The sequence below is a fragment of the Anser cygnoides genome, chromosome 2 (genome assembly GCF_040182565.1).
Source record: "Anser cygnoides isolate HZ-2024a breed goose chromosome 2, Taihu_goose_T2T_genome, whole genome shotgun sequence".
Taxonomy (NCBI): Eukaryota; Metazoa; Chordata; class Aves; order Anseriformes; family Anatidae; genus Anser; species Anser cygnoides.
This window is the reverse complement of record NC_089874.1, coordinates 17,747,162-17,763,147: the sequence shown is the minus strand read 5'-3', so window position 1 is coordinate 17,763,147 and position 15,986 is coordinate 17,747,162.

Here is a 15,986-nt window from a genome sequence, read left to right as displayed (position 1 = left end):
ACAAATCGCGTGCACAACAGTAATTTATTTGGGATGTGAAATTTCTCAAGGACAAAGAAAATTGGGAGTTAACCGAATACAAGCTATTTGTGAAATCCCCGAGCCGCGAAATCTGCACGAACTACGGGCTTTCCTAGGTATGGCCGGGTGGTGTAGACTGTGGGTAATGGACTATGGACTCATAGCAAAGCCCCTCTATGAAACCCAAAAGGCCTGTACATTTACCTGGGGAAGCCACAACAAGAGGCCTTTAAGAAATTAAAAGAAGCCCTGATAAAGGCGCCTGCCTTGGGCTTGCCGGACTTATTAAAGGACTTTCAGCTGTTTGTGCATGAGAGACAACGATTGGCATTAGGAGTACTGACCCAGCGACTTGGGAGCTGGAAAAGACCTGTGGGGTATTTTTCTAAACAATTGGATGCGGTAAGCGCCGGATGGCCCTCGTGTTTAAGGGCCATGGCAGCCACAGTCCTTTTAATACAGGCAAAAGGGGGGCCATTGGCTATCGCCCAGCCGAATGAATCTTAAGAACTACTAACCTATTGAACCCAGCAGTGTTTCTAGGAACAACTGCGGAGGAAGGAGACCTCAGTCATGATTGCGTGGAGATCATCGAACATACCTATGCCAGCAGAACAGACTTAAAAGATCAGCCTCTGGAGAGACCGGATTGGGAACTTTTCACGGATGGAAGCAGCTTTGTGGAAAATGGGACTCGTTATGCAGGATACGCGGTAACAACATCAAAGGTAGTGATTGAGGCAAATTCCCTACCTCCGGGGACTTCAGCCCAACGAGCAGAAATAGTTGCCCTGACACGAGCCCTGGAACTAAGCGAGGGTAAGAATGTGAATATTTGGACAGATTCAAAATATGCATTCGGGGTAGTCCACGTACATGGGGCATTATGGAAAGAAAGGGGAATGCTATCCTCATAAGGGACTAATATAAAATATCAGGAAGAAATATTGAAATTAATAACAGCTGTACAGAAACCCCAACAGGTGGCCATAATGCATTGTAAAGCTCATCAAGGAGGGATGTCAGAGATTGCAGAAGGTAACAGATTGGCAGATTTGACGGCCCGGAAGGTCGCGCGTGAAGTATGGAAGGCAATGGCTCTAATTCCATCGAAGGTAGGCCTCTCTTGTTTTAAATTACCTAAAGACCCAAAGTATTCAGCAGAAGACGAGAGACTTACAAATTTGATGAAGGCCCAGAAGAATCCCGACGGATGGTATGTGACTGCGACAGGACAACTTATAGTGCCTCCTATAGTAATGCGAGAAATCTTACAAATATAACATAATGAATGTCACTGGGGTGCAGAAGCAATGGTGACCTATTTGAAACGAGGTGTCATCTCGGTACACATGTTAACAATGGCAAAGTCAGTAATGTCAAAATGTGAGCTTTGCTTAAAGAATAACCCGGTAGCAAGGAAACATGCTGAGATGGGAAGAACTAGAGCTGGAATAGAGCCTGGAGATTACTGGCAAATAGATTTCGTGGAACTGCCTAAAGCAAGAGGTTATAAATACCTATTGGTAGGGGTTGATACTTTTTCAGGATGGCCAGAGGCCCTTCCCTGTCGAACCAACCAAGCTAAAGAAACGGTAAAATGGTTACTACGGGAAATAGTCCCTAGATTTGGTGTACCATTGGGTATTTCTTCAGACAGGGGACCACATTTCATTGCCAATGTGGTTAAGGAGGTTAGTAGGTTACTAGGAATTACCTGGAACTTACATACCCCATGGAGGCCTCAATCTAGTGGTCAAGTAGAGAGGATGAACCAAACTTTAAAAGGACAATTAAGCAAAATCTGTCAGGAGGCTAAGATACAGTGGCCACAGGCCTTACCGATAGCTTTGCTAAGAATTAGAATAAAGCCAGCCAAGAAGTGGGATGTCAGTAAGTCCCTATGAAATCATGTATGGAAAACCTTATGAGTCTCCTGAACCGAACCCGAATATGCATGTTACCGGTAAACAGGATGTATATAATTATGTTTTAATAGTAATGAAAATACTTGCTCTTGGTATGAGTGAAGTATTTTCAAAGGGGGGAAATGTTAGTGTTGGGGACAATCGAATGGATGTTCTATTAATGTTTCTCAGGTGATGGATCATACGGTATAATTAAATATTATTAAATGTACTTACATTATCAAGTAATCTATGTATACTGGAAACCTAGGGAGTACATTGAACATTTAAAGGAATCGTTGAAGGGGAACCCTGGGAGGGAATAGGTACAACCTGACCTTGGATAAGGGCCTGGAGATGATGAAATGAGTTGAAGCAGAACCAAGGAGCGGAGGGAGCATGCGTCGAGTGAGAAAGGTGAAAGAGTTTAGCGGAGAGGAAGACTCCTTACTTCATCTGGACGACCACCTGGACGACCACCAGAGTGCACCACGCATGTGCAAAGGGGAGGGGAGCTAATTAGAATGAAAAGCGAGGCTGATGTTGCAACCTGTAATGAATATGTATACCTGACGCAATATTGTATGTATAAATAACGGCTGGGAAGTAACGGGACTTGAAGCCAGATTTGGGCACCTGCCCCGGCTTCCAGCGCTGAATAAAGCACCTTCATATAATCACTTGGTGGTTATGTGGTTGCTACGCTAACAAAGGGTTGAGATAAGGACGGGGATATCACTCAACAATTATCGTGACAGGCAAAACAGACTCAGAGTAGGGAGATCCTAAGATTTATTGCCTATTACTAACAAGCTAGAGGAATGAGAAAGGAAAAAAAAAAAAATCTTTTCCCATCCACCCTCTTCTACCTCCTCCCCCCCTGAGCAGCACAGGGGAACGGGGGAATGGGGGGTGTGTCTGTGTCTATAGCGCTTCTCCTCCACCACTCCTTCTTGATCACTCTTCCCCACCTCCAACGTAGGGTCCCTCCCATGGGATGCAGTCCTTCCTGAACTCATCCTGAGTGGGTTTCCCACAGGCAGCAGCAATTCAAGAACTGCTCCAGATATGGGTCTGTACCACGGGGTCCATCCATCAGAAGCACACTGCTCCTACCTGGATCTCCCACAAGTGGCAGCTCCTGCCAGGTCACCTGCTCCTGCTTGGGCTCCTCTCCGCGGGCTGCAGCTCTGGCCTGGGGCCTGCTCCTGCGGGGGTCCTCCACAGGCCACAGCCTTCCCTAGTGCAGATCCACCTTCTCCACTGTGGTCTCCTCCATGGGCTGCAGCATGGAACCCTGCTCCACCGTGGTACACCATGGGCTGCAGGGGGACAGCCTGCTCCACCAGGGGCCGCATCACAGGCCGCAGGGGAACTTTGGCTCCAGAGCCTGAAGCACCTCCTGCCCTCCTTCTGCAGTGAGCTTGGTGTCTGCAAGGCTGTTTTCTCACTCCTCTCTTTCTCTCAGCTGCTGTTCCCAAGCAGGTTTTTTTCCCTTTCTTACATATGGTCTCACAGAGGTGCAAGCAACATCGCATATTGGTTCAGCTCTTGCCAACGGCAGTGCCTTATCTAACATGGGGCAGCTTCTGGATTCTTCTCGCAGAAGCTACCCCTATGGCCCTCCCCACTACCAAAACCTTGCCACGTAAACCCACTACATAAGCATATCTGAAGCTTATTTGCATATACAGTGCTATTTTCATCTGGAGTTAATCTCCATGTCGGAGAGGTTCATTTTGCCAGTAATTTATCAAGTGCCTGCATGACTTTTCTTTGGAAGTACTGGTAGGAGAGGAGACAGTTGCTTCCTTGAAGGAAGGGCAAGAAGAAGTGCCTGTTTGTGACATACAAGTTTAATTGGCTGTACGCTTGTGCAGCAGTGTCACATCTGTGCTTAATTTTCTCCTTGGCCAGGGGGCACTCAAATCACCATCACTTAAGAGAGTGAAGAATAGCAGGCTGCAGGGTATTTCTTGGGCTTGGAAAGATGCTTTCTATCATTGTTATTGCACAAAGCTCCCGAGTACCGTAACGCTGGGATTTTTGTGGCTTGCCCACTGCAATCACTAAACCTTGTTTCCAAGTCCTTTATTTCTTTGGTTCTCGTTCCCATTTTGTAAACTTGTTTACCACAAGAGGAAGTGCAGTAAGAAGCACATCACCAGGTTATATGTTGTGCTCCCAGGCAGAATACTACTGCTGAAGGAACAAAGGCAGCAAACTGGGGGGAAAAAACGGCCAAGAGGAGGAAGTCTAAAGGATGAAGTCTAGATCGCACAATCGCTGATAGCGAGCGGGAGCTGCCTGCAGGCTCCTCTGTTGCCGTGAGCTGAGCGGGCTTATCCTGCAGCCAAGGGGGTTGTGCAGCACAACGCAGCCTGAAGCTCAGGCTGAGCATGCAGTGTAGCACAGCCCAGCACAGCACGGCATGGCACGGCATGGCATGGCACAGCACAGCGTGGCACGGCACAGCGCAGCATGGCACAACATGGCATTGCATGGCACGAAACAGCACAGCACAGGGCCGTGCCTGCTCAGGTCACGGCTATGTGGATCTCTGACTGCTTGATGTCCAGTGGTCTCCTGGTTAGAATCCCTACACCTCCTGCCCCACTCTTTAATTTTGCAGCCTCCTTCTCACAACCCAGAAGCTAGGTCTGGATTTAATCCAGTAACGTCAGCCTGTTATATATTACAATCACTTCCATTACATACACTGTGGAAGTCTCTTCCCTGGCCTTTTTGTTGTTCACACACCCAGGGCTCACATTAACCTGGCTTGCTACAGGGAATTCGAGGCACAAGATCCCAAACACCAACCTCACAGTGACCTGTAGCCTCAGCTCTGCACTAGTCGTAAGCTTTCCTGTGACAACTGTGCCAGCCCAACAGCTGCTCGTTGCTGGCTGGCATGGTCTTGTTCTGTTCCTCATGTGACCTTTCCTCCTAACTCTTCCCCTTGTGCATGCTGACACTCATCTACTCCCTCAGTGAGTTTGTTCGGCTTCTTAAACACAGGGGAAGCCACTCTCATCTGTGGGCCAGATGACAGTGGTCTGGTGAAGGAGCTCCCTGAGGTCTGGACACCTGGCTGAGCAAGAGGGAAGTGAGCTGTGCAAACACCTGCCTGCTGGCCTCCTCACCAGCACCAGCGGGTGGCTCCAACCATGGAGCTTCTCCTAGCAGAGTCAGTGGGGGTCTGCCAACAGAATTCAGACAGTGCTTGGAATATCTGGAAATTTCTGCTGTGCTGGGAAAAAGAATCAAAGAATCATAGAACCATAGAGTATCCCGAATTGGAAGGGACTCACGAGGATCATCGAGTCCAACTCCTAGGTCCCCAGAGGACCACCCAAAATCAGTCCATGTATCTGAGAGCATTATCCAAATGCTTCTTGAACTCTGGCAGGCTCGATGCTGTGACCACTTCCCTGGGGTGCCTGTTCCAGTGCCTGACCACCCTCTCAATGAAGAACCTTTTCCTGATATCCAGCCTGAACCACCCCGTCACAGCTTCAAGCCATTTGCTTGGGTCTTATTGTTGTCCCCAGAGAGCAGCGCTCAGCGCCTGCCCCTCCGCTCCCCTCATGAGGGAGCTGCAGGCCACCATGAGGCCTCCCCTCAGCCTGCTTTGCTCTGGGCTGAACAATCCCAGGGACCTCAGCCGCTTCTCATACGTCTTGCCCTCCAGACCCTTCACCATCTTGGTAGCCCTCCTTTGGACACTCTCCAACAGTTTCATATCTTTCTTATACTGTGGCACCCAAAGTTGCACACAGTACTTGAGGTGAGTCCACACCAACACAGAATAAAATGGGACAATCACTTCCCTTGACTGGCTAGCAATGCTGTGCTTGATGCACAAGAAAAAAAAAAATTAAAAAAGGACTGTGATATATCATGATATCATTTTTCTAGAAAAGTGTATCATTCCCTTACTGACTCTACACACCAGCCTAAGGTGCCTGATGGTGCCCCTGATTCACCTGTTTTTTTCTGTGGGGTTTCCAAGTACCATCTCCATCACTGAAGTTCAAGAAAATGCCAGTAGTAGTAAATTCTGATTCCTTTAGAAATGGGATAGCACCATTCATCATACCTTGTGGGAGAAGAATGGACTACTGAGCTCTCAAAGTCCCCCTGATGCTACGACAATGGGGCAGATACCTGTACATCATAGAAGAAACTCAGCAATTCTTAGAAATGAACTACAAATTTATATAATCACAAATATATAAATATTTTTATATGTGAAGTAGATTTTCAGGGTGGGCAGCAGACCAGAAGTGGCCTAACTGATCCTCTGTGGTGGTTTTACTTGGGTGGGCAGCCAAGCTCCACCACAGCCACTCTCTCACTCCCCCTCCTCAAAGGGGAAGGGGGAGAAAATATGATGCAAAGGGCTCAAGGTTTGAGATAAGGATGATATAATTAAAGGGAAAAGGAAGAGGAGAAAAAAAAAATAAAGCAAAGGCGGCGCAGAAGCACAGAGAGAGAAAAGCAGTTACTCTGCTTCCCATCAATGAATGATGTTCAGCCACATCCTGGGAAGCAGGGCCTCAATACACGTAGCAGTTGTTTGGGAGGTTTGGGAGGACAGATGTCGAGAGCCCCTCCCTCCCCCCCCCCCCTTCACACTTTTTTTTGCTGAGTGTGATATGGCATGTCATATGGCATGGAATGAGGATGGGTGAGACATAGGTGAGGATGAGGTGAAAAGTCTACCCAGGAGGATGCCTAGGGCCACGCCTTAGGACTGCCTCCACTAAGAAAGAAAGAAGGGTGATCGTTGCAGGCAACTCGCTTCTCAGGGGAACAGAGGGCCTATTTGTTGACCTGACCCTACCCGTAGGGAAATCTGCTGCCTCCCTGGGGCCAGGGTCAGGGACATTGCCCGAAAGCTTCCTAACCTGGTTCATTCCTCTGACTACTATCCTCTTTTGATAGTCCAGGCTGGCAGAGATGATATTGAAGACAGAAGCCTGAAGGCTATCAAATGGGACTTTAGGGGACTGGGACGATTAGTAGATGGAGCGGGAGTACAGGTCAATTAGTAGATGGAGCGGGAGTACAGGTCGTGCTTTCCTCCATCCCTACAATGGCAGGGAGGGGTACAGAGAGGACTCGGAAAGCCCACCTGATAAACAGATGGCTCAGAGGCTGGTGCCAACACAGAAATTTTGCTTTTTTTGACCACGGGGCGCTTTACTTGGCACCAGGCCTGCTAATTGCAGATGGGTCCCACCTGTCTCTAAGGGAAAAAGGACACTAGCGCAGGAGCTGGCAGGGCTCATTGAGAGGGCTTTAAACTAGGTAGGAAGGGGGACGGGGATGAAATAAGGCCCGTTAGAGGTGTGCCAGGGGGAACAACGTCAGAGTCTGGGGAGCAGGCAATGGCCCACCTGAAGTGCATCTACACTAATGCACGCAGCATGGGCAACAAACAGGAGGAGCTAGAAGCCATTGTGCAGCAGGCTAGCTGTGACTTGGTTGCCATCACTGAAACGTGGTGGGACCACTCCTATGACTGGAGTGCTGCAATGTCTGGCTATAGGCTCTTCAGAAGGGACAGGCAGCACAGAAGGGGTGGTGGTGTGGCTGTCTATATTAAAGAGTGTTTTGACGTTGTGGAACTCGAGACTGAGACTGGGAATGATAAGGTTTATTCCCTATGGGTTAGGATTGGCGGGAAGGCCAACAAGGCAAGCATCCTGGTGGGGGTCTGTTACAGACCGTCAAACCAGGATGAGGAGACAGATGAGGAATTCTACAGGCAGCTGGCAAAAGTTGCAAAATCATCAGCTTTTGTCCTCGTGGGGGACTTCAACTTCCCAGACACATCCTGGAAATGCAATACAGCTCAGAGGAAACAGTCTAGGAGGTTTCTGGAGAGCGTGGAAGATAGTTTCCTGATGCAGCTTGTTAGTGAGCCTACCAGGGGAGGTGCCCCACTGGTCCTTCTGTTCACAAACAGTGACGGACTGGTGGGAGATGTGGTGGTCGGGAGCTGTCTTGGGTAGAGTGACCATGAAATGGTAGAGTTCTCTATTCTTAGCGAAGTCAGCAGCGGGACCAGTAAAACTGCTGTCTTCGACTTCCGGAGGGCAGACTTTGAGCTGTTCAGGACACTGGTTAGCAGAGTCCTTTGGGAGGCAGTTCTGAAGGGCAGAGGAGTCCAGGAAGGCTGGGCACTCCTCAAGAAGGAAATCTTAATGGCTCAGGAGCGGTCTGTCCTCATGTGCCCAAAGATGAGCCGGTGTGGAGGAAGACTGGCCTGGCTGAACAGAGAGTTGTGGCTTGAGCTTAGGAAAAAAAGAGGGTTTATAATCTTTGGAAAAGAGGGCGGGCTACTCAAGAGGACTATAAGGATGTTGTAAGGATGTGTAGGGACAAAATTAGAAAGGCCAAAGCTCATCCTGAACTCAATCTGGCTACTGCTGTTAAAGACAACAGAAAACGTTTTTACAAATACATTAACACGAAAAGGAGGACTAAGGAGAATCTCAATCCTTTACTGGATGCGGGGGGAAACTTAGTTACAAAAGATGAAGAAAAGGCTGAGGTGCTCAATGCCTTCTTTGCCTCAGTCTTTAGCGGCAAGACCAGTTGTTCTTGGATGCCCAGTACCCCAAGCTGGTGGAAGGGGATGGGGAACAGGATGTGGCCCTCACAATCCACGAGGAAATGGTTGGCGACCTGCTACAGCACTTGGATGTACGCAAGGCGATGGGGCCGGATGGGATCCACCTGAGGGTACTGCGAGAACTGGCGGAGGAGCTGGCCAAGCCGCTTTCCGTCATTTATCGTCAGTCCTGGCTATCGGGGGAGGTCCCAGTCGACTGGTGGCTAGCAAACGTGACGCCCATCTGCAAGAAGGGCCGGAAGGTAGACCGGGAAACTATAGGCCTGTTAGTTTGACCTCAGTGCCAGGGAAGCTCATGGAGCAGATTATCTTGAGTGTCATCACACGGCACTTACAGGGCAACCAGGCGATCAGGCCCAGTCAGCATGGGTTTATGAAAGGCAGATCCTGCTTGACAAACCTGATCTCCTTCCATGACCAAGTGACGCGTTTGGTGGATGAGGGGAAGGCTGTGGATGTAGTCTACCTTGACTTCAGTAAGGCTTTTGACACCGTTTCCCACAACATTCTCCTCAAGAAACTGGCTGCTCTTGCCTTGGATTGGTGTATGCTTCTTTGGGTTAGAAACTGGCTGGGTAGCCGGGCCTGAAGAGTGAATGGAGTAAAATCCAGTTGGAGGCCGGTTACTAGTGGAGTCCCCCAGGGCTCAGTACTGGGGCCAGTTCTCTTTAATATTTTTATCGATGACCTGGATGAGGGGATCGAGTGCACCCTCAGTAAGTTTGCAGAGGACACCAAGTTAGGTGCATGTGTCGATCTGCTCGAGGGAAGGAAGGCTCTGCAGGAGGATCTGGATAGGCTGGACCGACGGGCTGAGGCCAACTGTATGAAGTTCAACAAGGCCAAGTGCCGGGTCCTGCACCTGGGGCGCAACAACCCCATGCAGCGCTACAGGCTGGGAGATGAGTGGTTGGAAAGCTGCCTGGCAGAGAAGGACCTGGGAGTATTGGTTGATAGTTGGCTGAATATGAGCCAGCAGTGTGCTCAGGTGGCCAAGAAGGCCAACAGCATCCTGGCTTGCATAAGAAGCAGTGTGGCCAGAAGGTCTAGGGAAGTAATTGTCCCCCTGTACTCGGCTCTGGTGAGGCCGAACCTCGAGTACTGCATTCAGTTATGGGCCCCTCGCTACAAGAAGGACATGGAGGTGCTTGAGAGAGTCCAGAGAAGGGCAACGAAGCTGGTGAGGGGTCTGGAGAACAAGTCTTACGAGGAGCGGCTGAGGGAGCTGGGGTTGTTTAGCCTGGAGAAGAGGAGGCTCTGGGGTGACCTCATCGCTCTCTATAGGTACCTTAAAGGAGGCTGTAGAGAGGTGGGGGTTGGTCTATTCTCCCACGTGCCTGGTGACAGGGTGAGGGGGAATGGGCTAAAGTTGTGCCAGGGGAGGTTTAGGTTGGATATTAGGAAGAACTTCTTTACTGAAAGGGTTGTTAGCCATTGGAATGGGCTGCCCAGGGAGGTGGTTGAGTCGCCATCCCTGGAGGTCTTTAAAAGACGTTTAGATGTAGCCCTTAGTGATATGGTTTAGTGAAGGACTTGTTAGTGTTAGGACAGAGGTTGGACTAGATAATCTTGGAGGTCTCTTCCAACCTAGATGATTCTGTGATTGATTCTGTGATTGATTCTGAATATCCCTTTTGGTTGGTTTAGGTCAGCTGCCCTAGTGATGTCCCCTCCCCATCTTTTGCCCACCCCCAGCCTGCTGTCTCTTGGGGGGTTGGAGGGAGTCCTGATGCAGTGCCAGTATTGCGCAACAATAGAAAAAACACTGGTCTGGTACTAATACTGTTCTAGCTACAAGTGCAGAGCACATTTATGGGCTGCTGCATAGAAGCACAGAGTCATAGAATATCCTGAGTTGGAAGGGACCCATAAGGATCATTTAGTCCAGCTCCTGGCACCACACAGGTCTACCCAAAAATTCAGACCATGTGACTAAGTGCACAGTCCAAATGCTACTTCAACTCCGACAGGCTTGATGCTGTGACTATGTCCCTGGGGAGCCTGTTCCAGCGTGCGACCACCCTCTCAGTGAAGAACCTCTTCCTGATGTCCAGCCTGAACCTCCACTGTTGCAGTTTGACACCATTCCTGTGGGTCCTATCACTGGTGACTAAAGAGAATAGATCGGCGCCTGCCCCTCCACTCCCCCTCGTGCGGAAGCTGTAGGCCGTCAAGAGGTCTCCCCTCAGCCTCCTCTTTTCCAGGCTGAACAGGCCAAGTGACCTCAGCCGCTCCTCATACGTCTTCCCCTCTAGGCCCTTCACCATCTTCGTAGCATCAGCAGTTCTACAAGTTCTACTTTTGCTGTTGTTTGTTGCCTTGAATCTTCTTAATGTTCAGACCTCAGCTAATACCACAGTTTTCGGTATATTATACTGTATACATGAAAAAAGCCTAGGGTTTCCTGCATTGTCCGAAATTCACTGGAAGTTTTTGCTTCAGTCTGTGGTGGGGTTTTTACTCAACTAAGGTATGGCTGGACTGAGGACAAAAACTCTTTCTGCTGCACTCAGAAAACAGTCAGAAATCACATTATTCTGCTTTGAAAGCCTGTGTCTGCCCTAAGTAAAAAGTTTCTATTTGAAGGTAAAATAAAGTTATACCATACTTTGGTTTGCAAATTCTACGGGGGATTCCCTTCTAAACCATTTATAACATCCAATATCAATAAAACTAGTTTGAAAGTGCAAAGACATAATCATAAAATTCATAATCAATAAACATAAAAATCATAAACATAAAATTACCTGTGACCGTAACTGCAGAATTGGTACCGAAGTCACATGAAATCAAACAGCTTCCTGAAAAGACCGATGAATACCTTATTATACGGAAATATCAACCAAAGTACAAACAATTTATGGCTTCTTCTGAAAGCTGTACAGAAGGTTCAAAGTGTCAAGTGATAGTGCATTTCTTGACACCTTATAATCTTATAGTTAATAGAAAATTAACCTAGATTGAAACATTTACGAATATTCAGCACCCACTCTCTACTAGGGTTATGCTATTTTGTGTGACAAGAACTCTGTGAGAAGGATAATCAGAAAGCTTCAAATGGAAGACAGATAATTACAGATCATAGAATCATAGAATGGTTTGGGTTGGAAGGGACTTTAAAGATCATCCAGTTCCAACCCCCCTGCCATGGGCATGGATACCACACACTAGATCAGGTTGCCCAGGGCCTTGTTTAACCTGGCCTTGAAAACCTCCAGGGATGGGGCATCCACAACTTCTCTGAGCAACCTGTTCCAGTGCCTCACCACCTTCACAGTGAAGAATTTCCTCCTGACATCTAATCTAATTCTCCCCTCTTTTAGTTTTAAACCATCCCCCCTTGTCCTGTCATTGACTGCCTGGGCAAAAAGTTCCCCTCCATCTTTTTTATAAGCCCCCTTTAAGTATTGAAAGGTTGCAATAAGGTCTCTCCAGAGCCTTTTCTTCTTTAGGCTGAACATCCTCAGCTTTCTCAGCCTTTCTTCATAGGAGAGGTGCTCCAGCCCTCTGATCATCCTCGTGGCCTTCCTCAGGACCCACTCTAACAACTCCACATCCTTTTTGTGCTGGGGGCCCCACACCTCGACGCAGGACGCCAAGTGGGGCCTCACAAGGGCAGAGCAGAGGGGGACAACCACTCCCTCGCCCTGCTGGCTACCTCTCTGTTGATGCAGTCAAGGACACAGTTGGCCTTCTGTGCTGCAAGCCTGTTGAACTTCTGTTCCACATCAATATACAGTCCTACCTACTAAAGAACAATGCATTGCTTTGTTGGTCTTCTTTTTATTGATTTCTTATCTTAGCCTACTAACAATAATTCATGAGACCTCAAAGGAATTCAAAATAGTTCCTAGAAATTTGGTTCTTCCTGAAAGTTTTTCTCTGTAATCTTAAAAAAAAAGCCACAAGAATCTGGAAAGTCTCAAGACTGAGAAAAGTCTCAAGACTGAGAAAAAGACAGAAAGGTGGTTTTGTGTTTGTGTGTAATGAGAATAAATCCTTGCAGAATTTGATAGTGGAGATTGTCAACTCAGACATCCCAATGCTTAATTTTGGAGAAACTTAACAAGGTGGTGTCCAGTTAATGTTTGTATTATATAAAGACTGGAGAGCACTTGACTCCATGAAACAGTTAATGCGCTCTGGTTCTCCCTAAGGTTTCCCTAAGGAAAAACAAAATCAAGCAAACCTAACATTGATGTCAAGCACATCCTCACAAGTAAGCCATAGAAGCTTGCCTTACCGTTGCCTTAGCACTGCCGAATGTTACCTATTCATCAAAACAAAACTTTCTCCTACCTTTGTAGGAAATACAGGGAACCACAGCGATAAGAAAGGGACAACGCTTCACTCATCACAGGCTATGAAATGCAAGAAGATAGTCCAGAGAAGTAGGAAGAGAAATATATGAGCTAATAAACTGTCATGAAACAAAACAAATCAATTAAAGACAAAAAAAGAAAAGATATACATATATTTGCCAGAATTAAGTTTCTGCATTGCAAATCAGAGGTAGTCACCAGCCATCACAATTCTCATGAAATGTGTTAATTACTTGTGCCTAAAACTACAGGCAAACTAGGAGATGAGAGAGCTCTCTTTTTACTAAGAAAGCTCCTTTAATCTTGCATTTCTGAGCATGCCCACCAGCATCCAGGTTCGATCATCTGATATCTAACTCCCATCTAAATTCCCTTCAAGCAGAGCAATGAGGCAAAGAGTGTAGTCAAAGCTACCAATGGCCAACGGACATGGTGCTGGGCAACTGACTTCAGGTGTCCCTTCCTGGGCAGGGGATTTGGACCAGATGGACCCAGAGGTCCCTTCCAACTTCAGCCATTATGCTACTTTGTGATCACCCTTCCCAGTGTTCTGAAATTTCTGTAGTTTTTCAAATTTTATAAAAAAACAGGGAACTAGTGCTGATCCTTTATTTGTGCACATGAGAATTATCAGAGGCTTCCTGATACAAAAACTTTGCAACTACTAGATATTGTTAACAACATCCATTAGCTTTACTAATGGAGTTGACGGTCCTTCATTTCTTTTAGATTATACAAACACATCTTCAGAAGTGCAAAATGTTTTAAGATAAGACAAATGTTTTAAGATTTTCCTTAACTTTTCTCATTATGTACAGATATATTCTGTTCACTTAGTAACAGGCTAATGCCATTAATAGATCAATTAATGAATTTTAAAAGCCTCCTACAATAAAATGAGCTAGCTATGCATTTTCTTCACTATGTTGATTTTCTTCGCACTTCATAATTATTGGTTTGTAGTGCAGCCTATTTATATCCACTTTTACATTTATTATTTAACAATTTTGTTCAGTTGTCTGATGTGAAGCAGGAAGGGTCTGGGCTCTTTGGCTTCTTTTTTTTTTAATGCTTCACTCTACTGTTTTCTTTCAGTGATACGTAATAACAACTACTAAATTAAAGGGGAATTTGGCAGTAATGTGTCTTCTGGTTCAAATAACCTCAATGACAGAGTTATTAATGACATTTTTCTTGAATATATGCTGTATCAGCTTTCTGCATCAAGGGCTATAGGATTGTTGCCAGACAGTCACACAATATGACTCTTATTTGGCCTTTCTCATTCCAGTATCCCTCCTTGCTTCCCTTGTTTCATAGATTGTGGGGCTACTTGAAATTCTGTTTGTGCCTTTGCTAACTTATTTTGTTTGTGAATCAAGAAACTGATGCATGATAGTAGCATAGCCTTGACACAAACAGGCTATCTACATTCTTCTCATGTGATTAAAAAAAATGCTACCCAGGAACATCTTTTTCATGTGGCTGTGTTTGTTTCTCTCTCTTTTCCTCTTCCTTATTTGATTACCATATTAAAGTAAGGGCCAGTATCCAGGTGTAGTATTATGAGCTGAGATTTTCAGAAAATTGTGTTTCCCACATCTTTTTGTTGATACGCCACTTCATCATGCTTGCAGGTAAGTCAGAAATCAGGGAAGCAAGCCCGCAGTGTTGTGGTTTAACCCGACTGGCAGCTAAACACCACACAGCCGTTCGCTCACCCTCCCCCCTCCCTCTCTGGGATGGGGGAGAGAAACGGGAAAGTGAAGCCGGTGAGTTGAGATAAAGACAGTTTATTAAGACAGGAATATAATAATATAAGGAATATAAGGAATATAATAATAACAATAATAATAATAATAGTGATAATGATAATAGTATTAACAATAATAATGTGTAAGAAAACAAGTGATGCACAATGCAATTGCTCACCACCCGCTGACCGATGCCCAGCCTATCCCCGAGCAGCCGGCCCCCCACCCCGGCCAGCCACCCCTATATATTGTTTAGCATGACGCCAGATGGTATGGAATACCCCTTTGGCCAGTTTGGGTCAGCTGTCCTGGGTCTGTCCCCTCCCAGCTCCTGCTGCACCCCCAGCCTGCTCGCTGGCAGGACAGAGCGAGAAGCCGAAAAGTCCTTGGCCTGGTGTAAACACTGCTCTGCAACAATTAAAACATCAGCATGTTATCAGCACTCTTCTCATCCTAATCCAAAACATAGCACCCTACCAGCTACTATGAGCTACTTAACTCTGTCCTAACTGGAACCAGGACACACAGCTAAGCAGGAGAGTCATCAATAGTCTTTCTCCTATCTGTTGTACACCTGCTTGTTCTTTGTATTGGAGACAGTACTATTAAGAATTAGAAAGGCTGGAAGTATACCTTCAGCTGCAAAAGTCTGAGGTAAATCTTATTTAGCTTATATTGCTAGTAATACATAATCCAATTTAGGAATTCCTTTATTAGCCAAAAACTCTGTCTCTCTTAGTCTGCCTGCACCTTATTCTCACAGGTATGTCTACAGTGAAGTGTTAATCTACATACTTAGTTACATCTTCAGTGCCTGATTTTTAATCTCTGTCAATAATTGACTCAATCCTTTGTTGCTACATGTGCTTCCATAGTTAATGCATATTTCTGTTACTTACATTGTTCAGAAGGATTGAGCGATTATTGCTTTACTTTGGGTTTATAAATATACTCCAACTGTGATGAGACTCATACAGGTTATCAACACTCATGCAACAGACTGAAACTTCATCAGTCTTATGTTTTGAATCAGTGACATTAACAGCACTTTCTTAGTATTGCAGTGCTGTTCAGACTTGTTTAACTTGCATTGAAATTCACAGCTGTGCAGGATTCATTTCAATACTTCTTCCAATACCAGACCAATACTTTGAAATATGGCTTAGCATTTCTTGCTTTCAGAAGTAATTATGAAAATGTAATGGAGATTCCAGAGTGCATTACTAGTTCACCTGACGACACAGAATCAGAGAATGGTTGAGGTTGCAAGGGACCTCCAGAGATTATGTAGTCCACCCCTCCTACTCAAGCAGGGTTACCTAGAGCATGTTACACA